The sequence below is a fragment of the Nicotiana tabacum genome, chromosome 12, assembly GCF_000715075.1.
Source record: "Nicotiana tabacum cultivar K326 chromosome 12, ASM71507v2, whole genome shotgun sequence".
Classification (NCBI taxonomy): domain Eukaryota; kingdom Viridiplantae; phylum Streptophyta; class Magnoliopsida; order Solanales; family Solanaceae; genus Nicotiana; species Nicotiana tabacum.
In genome coordinates, this window is record NC_134091.1 from 92,158,738 (window position 1) to 92,173,671 (window position 14,934).

General features: G+C 36.8%; 1 long non-coding RNA gene across 1 annotated transcript; it reads left to right on the forward strand.

Moving 5' to 3' along the window:
- The first annotated feature begins 3,277 nt into the window (after nt 1-3,277).
- LOC142166906 (uncharacterized) lies at nt 3,278-7,499 on the forward strand. The gene is made up of 2 exons (XR_012697408.1): nt 3,278-3,821; nt 3,940-7,499. It is a non-coding gene; the product is annotated as an uncharacterized LOC142166906 (long non-coding RNA).
- The last annotated feature ends 7,435 nt before the right edge of the window (nt 7,500-14,934 follow it).

The window sequence follows — 14,934 nt, forward strand, 5'->3', positions numbered from 1 at the left end:
GACTAGGTAAGCCTAATAAATTTCGGAGAATAACAAAACGAAAACAAAACATATCAACTAACTGCAATAGATACTGAATAACCGATAACAATGCCGCTCCGCATGTACAATAACCAAAACGCTAGACGCACATAAATTTTCCCCAAAACCCAGAACATAATAAGTCACAAGCTACAGAAGAAAATTAGTATCTCTATACACCAAAGTCTAACAAAGCAAGTACTGAAGATAAATGACATAGGAGAGACTAGAAGGGGACTCCGAGGTCTGCGGATGCGGCATATGTACCTTGAAGTCTCTGTACAACAACAAGCACTCTCAGCTAGTAGCGAGGCTGATAAGAAGCGCTTGGATCTGCACACAAAAATATGTACAGAAGAGTAGCATGAGTACACCACAACGGTACAAGTAAGTGCCAAGCCTAATCTCGGTAGAGTAGTGACGAGGTCAGGTCAGGCCCACTGGTATATAATAAATAAAAGAAAAAAATATAACAGTATAATAAGAGACTGGAATTTAACAAAAGAAAACACAATGATATAACCATGCAACACAAAGGAATAAACAGCAGGGGATCTTCCGAGATACCGTCTCGTAGTCCTAAAATAAACATGCAGGGAGAACTCGTGAGGTACCTCCTCGTAGTCTCAAAAGCAAATATACAGGGAGAAATCCCGAGGTATCGCCTCGTAGTCTCAAAAGTAAATGTGCAAGGAGAACTCTCGAGGTACTGCCTCGTAGTCTCAAAAGTAAATATACAGGAAGGACTCCCGAGGAACCACCTCGTAGTCTCAAAAGTAAATATGCAGGGAGAACTTCCGAGGAAACGCCTCGTAGTCTCAAAAGTAAATAAACAACTCGACCGATAAATACCATAGTTAACAACAAGAATTCTACAGTTAAGACTGATAAAAAGCAAGGAAAAATAGGAAATCAACTAGGCATGCTTCACAGAGTTCAAATAAGTAGTTAAAGCACGTAGACATGTGATATTAGACTAAACAGGATAACTACGCATGTTGGGATAGCTCAATTAAGAATGAAAACAGACTAATACTCATTTAAACAGTATAACTCAAATTAAAGGAAAAACAGGTTGCTACTCAGTAAAATAAATCGGGTTTTTCAACAAAATAGCCCGTGTACGTACTTGTCACCTTACGTACACGACGCTCACATATCACGACAGTACCAAATCCTAAGGAAATTTCTCCCACACAAGGTTAGGCAAACCACTTACCTCGAACCAAGCTCAATCAATCGGTAACAATGCCTTTTCCATAAATATCCAACTCCAAATGGTCCATATCTAGCCAAAAATAATTACATATCATGAATACAACTATAATATACTAATCTAATTAATCAAATCAAGACTTTAACAAAAATTTCGAAATCCATCCTAAAAAGTCAACCAGGGCCCACGTCTCGGAATCGAAAAAAATCACAAAATTCGAAAGCCCATTCACTCATGAATCCGACCATACCAAATTTATCAAAATTCGATCTATAATGACCACTCAAAACCCAAAATCAAACTCTTCAAATCCCTAGCCTCAAACTCCCAAATTCCACCTTAAATACACACTAATTAGGTAAAAAAATAAATGAGAAAGCAAGATTATTAATCAAAAATAAGCACAAGAAACTTATCTAAAGAAATCCCTCGAAAATGCTCTCAAGAAATAGCCAAGCTCGAGCTCAAAATGCCAAAAATGAGCAAAAATCGCGAACCCTTGCATTTAAGTATTCTGTCCAGAAATTTCGCACCTGCGGACCTCTAGTCGCACCTGCGGCAAAACCATCGCAGGTGCGGATTCCACTTATGGCCAAGGTTTCTGCTTCTACAGACCAGGGATCGCACCTGCGATCTCGCTTCTGTGGAGACCCTTCCGCTCCTGCGATCCCAAACCTCCCAGGCCTCTCCGCTTCTGCGTTCAAGCTTCCGCAGAAGAGACTCCGCTCCTGCGGCCTACATGTCGCACCTGCGACCCAGGACAAATACTTCCAGGCCGCATTTGCGATCCTCCTCTCGCACGTGCGAGTCTGCACCTGCGGTCACCCCACCGCAGGTGCGAAAACACCAGAAACCAGCAACTTCAACAATTTGCATAAGTCCAAAAATGATCCGTTAACCACCCGAAATCAACCTGAGGTCCCCCCGGGACCTCGACCAAACATACCTACCAGTCCTAAAATACCATACGAACTTAGTCGAGCCCTCAAAACACGTCAAACAATAACAAAAACATGAATCACCCTCCAATCTAGCTGTGTCGGCAAATTCTTTTGCTATTTCTTGGTGTATTGCTAATAATTACAGGAATATTATTTTGGAGTTGGATTCTCAATTAGTGGTCAGTATGATCCAAGGACATAATAGCATTCCGTGGAAACTCTATCATCAAATCAAAGACATGCAAGGCATGATTCAATCCCTCCAAGTTACAGTACAACACTGCTATAGAGAAGCTAACTCTGTAGCAGATGCTCTAGCTAAGTTTGGTAGCAAACTTCAACAACATAATGAGGCGATCTTCTCAAGCTTATCAGAACTTCCTAGGGAAGCCAGAGGATGTTTCATGATGGATCAAATGGAGGTGCCTAGCTTCAAAATTAGGCAGGCTAAGAGAAGAAACTCAAATGTCAGATGACTCTTTATTTATGATGATTAGCATAATCTTTCTGCAGTTCTTTATGACACATGAGGTTCCAAGAATTTTTGTAATGCAAAGGGATCTTTTGATAAGTTTTAACATCTTCCGTAAAGGACTCTTACTACCATTTACTCCTTCCCTTAGTCTAGCACTAGGAAAGCAATTATGTGTTGGTAGGAACAAACTTCTAATTAGAATCTCTATGTTGTGGAAGTTACTCTTTTCTACCATGCTGATTATATTCAGCACAAATGTAATTTTTGAGGAGGTAAGGTTACCTATGTCCCCTCCCCCCTACATGTATGCTTTTTTAGTCCCTTAATAAATAAGGTAGGGGTCAATGCCTAACCCTCCATCACCATGGGAGGTGAAAGCCTGGGTGAATGAGGTTTAATTTTAAAAAAATAAACCCTCAAATCCAAACTTAATGAACTTGAAACTTAAGTTTGGATTGGAGGTTTTTATTTTATTTTATTTTTATTTTTATTTTTTATAAATTAAACTCCATTCACCCAGGATTTCACCTCCCATGGTGATGGGGGTTAGGCATTGACCCCTACCTTGTTTATTAAGGGACTAAAAAAGCGTACATGTAGGAGGGGGACATAGGTAACCTTACCTCCTCAAATATTACATTTGTGCTGAATATAATCGGCATTGTAGAAAAGAGTAACTTCCAAAACATAGAGATTCTAATTAGAAGTTTGTTCCTATAAAAAAAAATCCTCCAATCCAAACTTAATGAACTTGAAACTAATCCCAAATTGTAAACCCTAGTTTATACAATTGAAGGGCGACAGATTATGGGGGACTAGCGCAGCCATGACTGCCACCATCTCTCCCCAGCTTAATGTTGTGGTAGAGACAATAAAAAACAATAATCCATCAACCTCATATGCAGCGCAACTGGAATCCAACAAATCAGAACAAAATTCGGCAAGAATCGAACTAAAAAGAGTGGAGTTTGTCCATGGGGAAGCCACAATTAAATTTACAATGGAGGAAGTAACTCAATTTGTTAAGGATGAAGGACTACATCAAGCCCTGGTAATCAAATTTTCGCAAGAGCAATATGATATGCAAGAACTCAGAAAATTGTTGCATATACAATTTGGAACGCAAGGTCGCTGCCTCATTGGATGGCTCGCAAGAAGACATATCTTGGTAAGGTTTGATAGACATGACAATTATGTTATTGCTGCTGCAAAATCTTTTAATTATTTAACAATCAAAGCATAAGAATTACAGTTTAGAATTTTTTCATGGACCATTGGTTTTAAAGCTAAAGAGGAGATGAGCAAAGCTTTTGTGTGGATATCGTTTCCTAGCCTGCCTCCTATGTTATTTGCAAAGCAGTCATTGTTGTCCATTGCTTCAGCGGCGGGTAAACCAATTGCAATTGATAAAGCAACCCAAGAGAAGTTCAGACCCGGCACAACAAGGGTTAAGGTAGAACTTGATCTGCTAGGTAATCTGCCGCAACAATTGCGGATAAAATTGTTGAATGAAAAACAGGGCAGGTGTTTGAACATGTTCAAAAGTTTGTTTATGATAACTTGCCTCATTTTTGCACTTTTTGTAAGCATCAAGGGCATGGTGAGGATGACTGTCGTTTACTACTGAGAAAACATGCAACACATTCACAAGAAGATGCAGAGATTATGTGCACTGATATTGAAAAATATTAGGGTGATGCGAGGGAGATTTTGAATGCCAAATTGGCTAAACAAAATGGAATTGCTAATGAAGGTAATGCTGAACATTTAGCAGCTGTTACTGGTGCTGTAACAGTTCCAGCCGTAGCAGATATTTCTAGGATTGCTAAGGAATTGAAGGTTGATTCAACTGCAGTTTTTGATCGAGTTTCGAACGCTGTTACTAAGGGTCCAGTTAGTGGCCAAAAAACTGATGAAGCAGGGCACGGACATGGACAAACTAGCTTACAGAAATTAAAAGATGGAAAAGAGAAAGGAATAGAGAAGATGATTGCTAGAGGAACGTGCTTGGAATCAATAACAAATAATGGTTCAATTTTTCCAAATGCTGGAGTTCTAGTGGAACAAGTGATGTTTCAAGTGATAGCTAGTACAAATCAACAAATGGATACAGTGTAAGACTGTGGAAAAGGGGAGTTGGATGTCGCAGTTGCTGGAAAAATGATTGAGCAGAATTCTAAATTTGACGAGATACCAGTTGATCGAGCTTTGGCTACGGTGGCGCAAGGAATAAAAATCAACAGAATTGGGCAAGAATTAAAATGTGATAAACAACGAAATGTGGAATGTGCTGTGACTTCGAATGCAAATGTGGATCCATCAACTAGTTCAATATTGCCTAGGTTGTGCGACGCTGTGGTTGATCAATGCTCATCTGGAGTTCTTAAAGGTTCAACTATTGAAACTGGGCAGCTTCAGTAGCTGTTGGACAGTAGTGCAGTTATTGTATCTGACCAAGTACATAATCCTAAGAATCATGCACAAACTAATTCACCTGGAAAGAGTGTAAAAGATGTTAAATTTTAGGTTTCTAATTTTTAGCCTGAAGGTGTTGTTCGTTTGAGGGCAACAACTAATGTTGATCATGTAGATGTTATGGAATTAGAATATGCAGCATCTACAATTCCTAACGCATTGAGTAGTGAGGCGGTTATTTCAAAGCTGGGGGATACTGCTGCAGCGGAACCACCTAGTGTTCGAGATATCACTGGGGTTATTAAACCTGCTGCTACATTGGATGTTGAGGCATTACAATATGCAACTTCCACAGAGTCTAAAGGGGTCAATATAGAGGCTATACAACTTCAAGAATCTGCTGGAAAGGATCATGCAGCAGCTGGGGTTTTCAAACCTACTGCTTACATGGAAAATAATGAGGATCAGACTACGACAATTCATTCAAAAGCTAAAAACACTGGGCAGGTACATCATACTCCAAGACAATCGGCTACAGCTCCAAGAAAATTAGATACAAGGAGTAAGAAATGGACAAGGGGAAATAGATCACCTACCAAGAAGTAAACTCCAGCCCTTAACAATCAGTTTGTCTCATCGACAGTGTTGTGTGATGTCGAGCATTCTATGAATGAGATTGAGCAGGTTGTGCATAAGGAAGATACACAAGCAGTTGTTGAACCTAAAGGTGACAAGGAGGATCGTGATATTGGTTTGCAAGCTAAAAATTTCAGCAGTAACGGGGAAACTGCTGGACATATTACTGGATCAAAGGATGTTAAGTCTAAGGACGATGGAATAGCAAGGAAATCAACTGGGGAAGATTGGAAAATGGTGGTTCGATCTTCTGCTAATCAAAATACATCTCCAAATCTACAAAAACAGCAGCAAACAGTAATTGTTCCAAGTGGTCGAATTACTATCCCAAAAGAATTTTGCTCGAATTCCTTTGATGCGCTTTTGAAATCTGCTACAAATGAACATGTAGCTGTTCCAATAATGCATATATCCAATCCGGAGGTGACTAGAATAATAAAAGAATCTCAGCTTGCTATGATGAATCCTATGATCAAACAACCATTTATCATTTTGAATACCTTGGCACAAGACGTTCCTTTCCCAATATTTCGAGTCGTTTGGTGAGCATAGTGATGGTTTTGGGCAGCCTCTACTATCTAGAGGAAATAATTATGAAGTAATTAGGGAGATAAGTCAAGTCTTTAGGGAGGTGACCACTGAAAAAACAAGTCGACAAGAGAATCAAATTGTAGATCAAATTTTGCCAAGGCTTAAAACTTGGGCTGACCAATTTGAAGAAGATGAAGATGACGATTTCAGTGATTTCAATGGTACTGAAGATGAAGATTGTCATGAGGAATCATTGCATTCAGTTGGTTCACCAAATATACCAATCACTAGAATATCTCCAACATCAAATGCATTAACAGAGAAGAAGAAGAAATTGCAGCAGGTGCACCATGCTGAAACAGTGAAGCTGAACGATTAGCAGGCTCCTAAGTCCTCTAATGTTGCCATGGTTGTAAAGAGGCATGAACCGTTAGATATGGTTGCAAAGAAATGTGCTATTCAACAACTAGAGAACAACTTACGTGTTGAAATTTGGGAAGAAGGTGAGGAAGAAGATTTGCTTGATTATTGCCGAGCTGAGGCGGCAAGATGTGGAGATTTATCTCCTATGCATAGTGAAAAAAAGAATAAGACACACACAATGGAGAATAGTTGGGATGGTAAAGTGAATAAAGGAGTAACACTTAGGATACTCCTAATGAGAGATGAAAAGCGAAAGGGGGCAGCCCCGACCACATCTACAAAGTCCAATTGATCGAAGAAGAAATGAGAAATTATGAAGATTTATTGAAGATTGCTGAAGAGTATTTTAAGGAGCTACAATTTGAAGAACTCACAAGTATCATGAATGAGGGGCAAGAATCCAATTTCCACCTTGTTTTATTTTATTATTTTTCTAAGCATTATCATATGTAATATCATCATAGAGTGTGTTACAAACTCTATGATGATCATAGAGTATTTACTACTTTCGAATTCTTATTTTTTACATGCTTGCTAAAAGATGAGGTTGTTCATGCCCCAATAGGAATTGTAAGGTAAGGTCTAGCTCAGTATATATTTGCTATTAGAGGCAACACTAATGTAGCTTTTGCCCCCTTACTTGTACTCTTCCTTTGTGGTTTTGCTTTTACTATTAATAAATTAGCTACTGGGCAGACCGCCTAGTAGTATAATTTGCTCTAAAAACAAATGAACTTGAAACTTTAAATTTCTACAATCGATGCCGAAACTTATCAAACCACGTCCGATTGACCTCAAATTTTGTACACAAGTCAAATTCAACATTACGGACCTACTCCAACTTCCGAAATCAGAATCCGACCATGATATCAAAAGTCCACTACCGGTCAAAATCTCCAAAAATTTGACTTTCGCAATCTCAAGCCTAAATAAGCTAATGACCTCAAATTCATAGTCCGGATACGCTTCTATGTCCAAAATCACCCAACGGAGCTAACAGAATCGATAAATCTTCATTCCGGAGTTGTCTTCATACTGTTCCGACTACGGTCAAAATCCTAAGGCTTAAACTTCCGTTTAGGGACTAAGTATCCCAAAATACTCTGAAACCAAAAACAAAACCTCCCGACAAGTCACATAAGCAGAAAAAGATACAGGGAAAGCAGTTAATAGGGGATCGAGGTTATTACTCTCAAAATGACCGGCCGGGTCGTTAAAACTAGTCTGCTGCATTATTTGAATGGATGAGAATTTGTATTAACATCTGGGAGAATACCCTTTATGTACTGAGCATTATCTTAGTGCTTGGTATTTTGTAATTTATAAAACTTTAGTTTCTCATTTTAAAAGTATGTGGTACAAAAATGGCTTAATTTTATTAATAGATGTCTACATTGATTGGATTCTATGGAATTGGGATATTTTATGAAAAAGTAACCATGTTGGACAATAAGCATTTCCCTCTTTTACTAGTATAGTATTACTGTATTTTCGTTGGATGCACTGTTTCTATTGAGATCCTATTTTTAATAGGAAAAAGTTGTTGTTGCAATGCTAATTTTTTTATGGGTGATTTGATTTGATCATCTTTTCAAGTTATGTTCTTATTGATATGTTGTTGTTGTTGTACTTCACTTTTAGTTAATTAATTGATTGCTTTTTATCCTAGAAAATAGGAATGGATAAAAGTGGGTTAAATCTTAGGAATATAGGAGACCAAAGATACAGAGATGGAGTAGACGACTTTCTTAGTTGGGCATTCAACCAACCAAGGGTGAGCACTATGATTCGCTGTCCTTGTAAATGGTGTATGAACACTGTGTTCAAGTTAAGGACCGATGTAAGAGGAGTCTTATTGAAGAAGGGTTTTTGGAATTCTTATAAAGTGTGGGACTTGCATAGAAAAGTATTAGTTAGAGTTGAAAATTCTAATGTAGCATGCAATGATAAAGTAGGAGATGATAGCATTGCAGAGGATAATATTACGGAAATGATTCACGATGCTTATGGATACTCTAATGTGGCGGATATTAATAGTTTTTCAGAAGACAATGAAGAGCCAAATATACATGCAATAAAGTTCTACAAATTATTAGAAGATGCTCAAATAGAACTTTATCCTGGTTGTAGTAAAGTCTCAAAGTTGTCTTTTGTTGTTAAACTACTTTACTTGAAGTGCCTTAACCATTGGAGCAACAAATCGATGGATGAATTGTTGAGCTTTTTGAAAGAAGTTGTCCGGAGGGGTCATTTGTACCAAATTTCTTCTATGAAGCGAAGAAAGTTCTTCGTGACCTAGGCTTGGGGTACAACAAAATAGATGCATGTCTGAATGATTATATTTTATATTGGCATGATTATGCCAATGCTCAATCATGTCCTAAGTGTGATAAGTCTAGATGGAAGTCAGACAAACAAAAAGGGAAGAAAGTAGCTTGTAAAGTATTGCGACATTTTCCAATCAAACTAAGGCTTCAGAGATTGTACATGGCAAAAGAGACAGCAAAAATGATGAGGTGGCACAAGAAGAAAAATATTGATGATGGTGTCTTGCGACATCCGTCTGACTCCATTTCCTGAAAATCCTTTGATGAGCGACATCCCACCTTTTCAGCTGAATTAAGAAATGTTCGATTAGGTTTAGCAAGTGACAGGTTTCAACCTTTTGGTAACATGAGTGCCAAATATAGTATTTGGCTAGTCATACTAACTACATATAATTTGCTACTATGGGATTGCATAAAGGATTCATATTTTACGACGACACTTCTTATTCCAAGACCCAAGTGTCCAGGTAATGATATAGATGTATACTTACAACCAATGATTGAAGAGTTAAAAAAATTATGGGATGGAGTGGAAACTTATGATACATACTCAAAATCTAATTTTAAGATGCGTGCAGCTATCATGTGGACGATTAATGACTTTCCTGCGTATGGAAACCTTTCAGGATGGTCAAGAAAGGCAAGCTTGCATGCCGTTGTTTCCACAAAGACACAAAATTAGTTTCTTTACATAATAAGTTATGTTATATGAGCCATCGTCGCTTTCTTCCAATAGATCATCCATGGCGCTGAAATAGGAGAAAATTTGATGGGAATGTAGAAAATGTGGTTGCACCTAATCCTTTAACAGGCGATGAAGCACTTATACAATTACAAGGCTTGGGAAATATTAGTTATGGAAAGAAAAAAATATGTGAACGTAATTTTCCAAAAAGTGCTTACAATTGGAGGAAAAAAAGTATTTTTTTTCAATTGCCTTATTGGAGTACTCTTTTGTTACGGTATATCCTTGATATAATGCACATAGAGAGAAATGTGTCTGATAATATTATATCAACCGTGATGAATATAGTTGGAAAGACAAAGGACACACTAAAAAGTAGACCTTGGTATTAGGCAAGAGTTGCATCCGATTGAGGATGGGGATAATGTATTATTACATGCAGCATGTTATGCATTGTCCTCAGAAGAGAAGTTGAAGTTATGCAATTTCTTGGCTAATTTGAAGGTTCCTGATGCCTTTTCATCAAACATTTCAAGGTGTGTCAACGTACTTGAAAAATAATTTATGGATTAAAAAGTCATGATCACCATGTATTATTGCAAGACATTCTCTCAGTTGCAATACGTGGTTTGTTGCCTAAGGCAGTGTGTGAACCAATTATAGATCTAGGCAAATGTTTCAAAAATGTATGCTCTAAGTCCTTGACAATTGAAGGTCTTGATATCCTGGAGGCTGAATGTGCATGCACATTATGCAAACTTGAAATTGTTTTTCCTTCGCCGTTCTTTGATGTCATGGTTCATTTACCAATTCACTTGGCAAGAGAGGCAAAGCTTGGTGGACCAACTCAATTTTGATGGATGTATCCTTTTGAGAGGTAATGTGTTGTATAATAAAAATGCCATATTTTTAAATGATATATTTTATTAATGAATCATTTGGATATAGGTATTTGCGAACATAAAAGTCATATGTCCGCAACAATGCTCGTCCTGAAGGTTCGATTGCAGAAGGTTATTGGGTAACAGAAAGAATCATATTTTGCTCACGATACTTAAAGAATATCTCAACCAAATTCAATAAACCAGCTAGAAATGATGATGGTTCCGTGTCAAATGGTGAGATGTCTATCTTTAAGAAAAGTGGGCAAAAAATGATGGTTTAGAAGGTAACTTAATAATAGTATTTGGTTCACTATTCTTTGAATAATGATTTCATAATCTGTTGACTTAGTGCAGGTTGATAAAATACCTTCTTTTATGAGGCACATAATGTATTTAATAAAATACCTGGGAGAGATCTTGGTTTATATTCTAATACAACTATAAAAATGCTAGCCTATTTTATGATATTGTTGGGCAGAAGTGTCTATTTTATGAGAAATTTTGGTTTGTTTCTGATATTATTCTGCAGAAGTGTATATTCTGATACAACTATAAGAATGCTAGCTTATATTATGGGTTTGTTTCGAATGTTTTTATGAGAAATTTGGGTTTGTTTCGAATGATAGCCTATTTTATGATATTACTGTCAAGCCTACTGAATTTCATAAGTTTGGGTGCCGACAATAAGAAGGAAAAATGCCATAAACTGCTTTTTATAGCTTCTCATGTTCTTGCCAGGATTAGTCTCTGGAGGAGTTTTTGTTTTTTGAATTAAATGGACGATCTGAAGTTCATATTTTAGCTATGTTTTGTAGCTGAAATTTTCTGTATTTTAGATATTTATTGTCATCGTTAGTTGAAGATTTTGATCAAGGAATCAAAATTTGCAAAGCTGGTTTTGCTTCATTTTTTTTTCTGTGGGGAGTGAGTGTGGATGTGTAGGCGAGTAATCGTTCTTGTTGTTTCTGAAAATGGAAATACAAGGAGCAGTACCTTGAAAGACATATATAGCAAAATCCAATTTTGATTCTAGACTTTTAAGAGAGGAGCTGAGCTGGGCAATAAAAATTGGAGATCTGTATAATATATTTGTTTTATAAGCCCTTTTGGATCTGAACATAGTGACTTTTTTTTGGATAAGTAAAAGATAAATTGACTTTTATTTTTATAGTAAGAGGTATTTATTTAAGTACTTAGTGGTTTTTAATCATACTAAGAATTGTTATATTGGCAGAAAGATGATCTTTATAATTTTTATGTAGTACTCTCTTGTAAATATTTAGTTATTGCTGGTATTACTTTCTACACCAAAGTAGTTGCATATAGCTTTTGCAGTTTGATTGGATTTTAGCTTTTGTATTTCTTTTGCATATAGCTTTTGTACCCTTATGAAAATGTTTAGTTATTGGATTGGTGGCATTTCTGTGGGTTAATCTCTCAGTCTTGGTGTCATGCTGCTGTGAATCTGGTTTATGATGAAGTAAAATGAAGCTTGGTTGTTGTCTTAAAAATAAATTATCAATGCTTTGCGCAAGGATTTTCTGTTTATTATGAGACTCTCGAGCTTAACTCGCTTCTTCGGCCTAATGTTCTTATTTGTATCGTTTTTCAACTTGATGTTATCTTCAAGCTCTAACAATGTGATCTTGTATTTTTTCTTAAATAATAGGGACAAGGTTCTTAAACAGTGATGACAATGAAGGAGGAGCTTGAAGCTAAGGCACTCAATGTTTTACTTTTTTGGTTATATGTAAATGCGTATAATGACAATGAAGTATTACGTAGTATATATGCGGAGGAGCTTGAAGCTAATGCACTCAATATTTTACTTTTTGGTTATATATATATATGCGTACAATGACAATGAAGTATTACGTAGTATATATGCGGAGGAGCTTGAAGCTAAGGCGATCAATATTTTACTTTTTGGTTATATGTATATGCGTACAATGACAATGAAGTATTACCTAGTATATATGCGGAGGAGCTTGAAGCTAAGACACTCAATATTTTACTTTTTGGTTATATGTACATGCGTACAATGACAATGAAGTATTACGTAGTATATATGTAACTGAATTTTTAGTAATGGAAGTGTTTAGTATTTGGTTTAGGAAATTCTTTTGATATTTATTAAATACTATTGGATGATCTTAAACTTATATATTTAATATTAATATATAAGTTTTAGTTGCAAGAGTAATATTAATATTAGTACTAGAGTAAACTCTAGTGGCGAGTTTCAGTTGCTACTAAATAACTTTCTTCAGTAGCAATATTAGAGTTGCCATTGATGCCGTTTATTGTGGCGGAGGAGTCGCCACTAAAAATCACTATTCAGTAGCGTTATTAGAATTGCCACTGATTGCTAATCATTTTTGTGGCAATTAAGTGGCCACTAAATGTGAATCTTCAGTAGTGGTGTTAGAGTTCCCACGGATAGCTAATCATTTTTGTGGCAACTAAGTCGCCACTAAATGTCACTCTACAGTAGCGCTATTAGAGTTGCCACTGATGATAATTGTTTTTGTGGCGACTAAGTTGCCACTAAATGTTACTCTTTAGTAGCGACTTAAATAAAATCAGTTTGTTGGAACTCTTTCTTGTGGCGAGTACCTCATGTTGTCGCCACTAGTAACATTCAGTAATGGAAGTACTTGCAGCAGTTCCATAGTCGCTACTGTAATCATTTAGTGGCGACAATCTATGATTTTGTGGTGACTTCGGTCGCCACTAAAAGACAGATTTCTTATAGTGGTTGACATGATCAATAATAGAATTAGTTAAGGCCCTAAATCATATTCTCTAGGTGAATATGCGAGGTTGATGGCCTATAAGCATGTTGTTTATACACAAATAGTTCACAGGAATAGAGCATGGCAAACAAGATATCAAATAAAATATTTAGACCCTATGGGCATGTTTTCTACCCATTCATGCAAGAATTAAAGTACCACAAACCTCTCTTTCACTAATTTTCCCATCATTTGTTATTACATATCCAAATAACATTAATACAAGCTCAAATAATATGATCGCAAGCCCAACTAGGACAATTACTAGCCCAACACAAATACAAAATAACCCAGGGATGCTTCTGGGCCTTCAACTAAACTTGGAGCCTTATATGAATGAGTAGGCCCACACTCCAGATGGCTGTTGATATGCTTCAGTTCTCAGTACCAAACTGACTCAGCAGTCACGCCCAAAAAAATAACCAACTGCATTGCTTACCTATTCGAATACCAAACTAGCCGTAACAATACAAGCGACAAACTACGTACTAAGCCATCCAATCAACTTTAAAACTTAGGCATTGTAGATCTTAATACTATAGCTAACAAAGAGCAGGTATTTCCAAACAAAGGCACATAAATAGGGTTGCACAAAATCTCTTAGAGACACATATGGCATATATAGAAATAGGTTCACAACGACATGTTTGACTATCACCAGATAGCAGAAGATGCACTAAGCAGAAATTCAAAACAAACATGATCCAAAACTAATTTTAGTGAGACTTTAGACATATGAGCCTTAGCATGTGAATCTAGGAGAGTCATGATCATACATTAGCAAGTAGCAGATTTTACACGAATACCTTCAACATGGAAATCTATAGAAGACATCGTCATAACTAATCTTGTAGCCAAACAAGCAAGCTGATGGGCATAATTCAAATAGCCTATAGGCATTCACTTAATTTGAGATGAAAGACTTAGCAATTTGAGATTCTGGGCAAACATTAATCATCATAAAGAGGTCTTGGTGAAAAATTCAAGGCATGACAATGAACTCACAACAGGTAGCAATGTAGGATTTAGGTTTTGATATAAGCTAGTCAAACTGAAGATAGTCAAGGATCAATCCAGCCAATGATACATAATGAATAATATAAAAATCTAGACTTAGGCAAGTTTTTTATTAGAGAACATTAGAATAGCAGTAAGATGAATAGGATGACATACAAAGGCAACACAATATCACAATCAAGCTGATTCACAGAAGTTCGAACATATTATGATACTGAACATGAACACAAGTAGAAAAGAGAGTAGAATTGCAAGAGTCAGAGATACTAACCAGTTGCAAAATTAACGAGCAAAATAATGAAGAGACTGGGTTTCAACAGCAAATTGATTAGCAGTAGTCAAGAGAGGACGATGAGAACTCCCAATTCAGTGCTTCAGAGTTCACAAGAGCTTCGAATAAGCAGTGTTTGCACCAGAGAAAATCAATGAGTCAACCACAATGACCTTAGCTTTCAACCGACCAAGAATCCAATAATTTCAAAAAATATTTGAGTGTAACAGAGTGAGCGAGTGAAAGAGAGAGCAGTGATTAAAGTTCCACTAAAGGGAAAATCGGGGAGCGGTTATA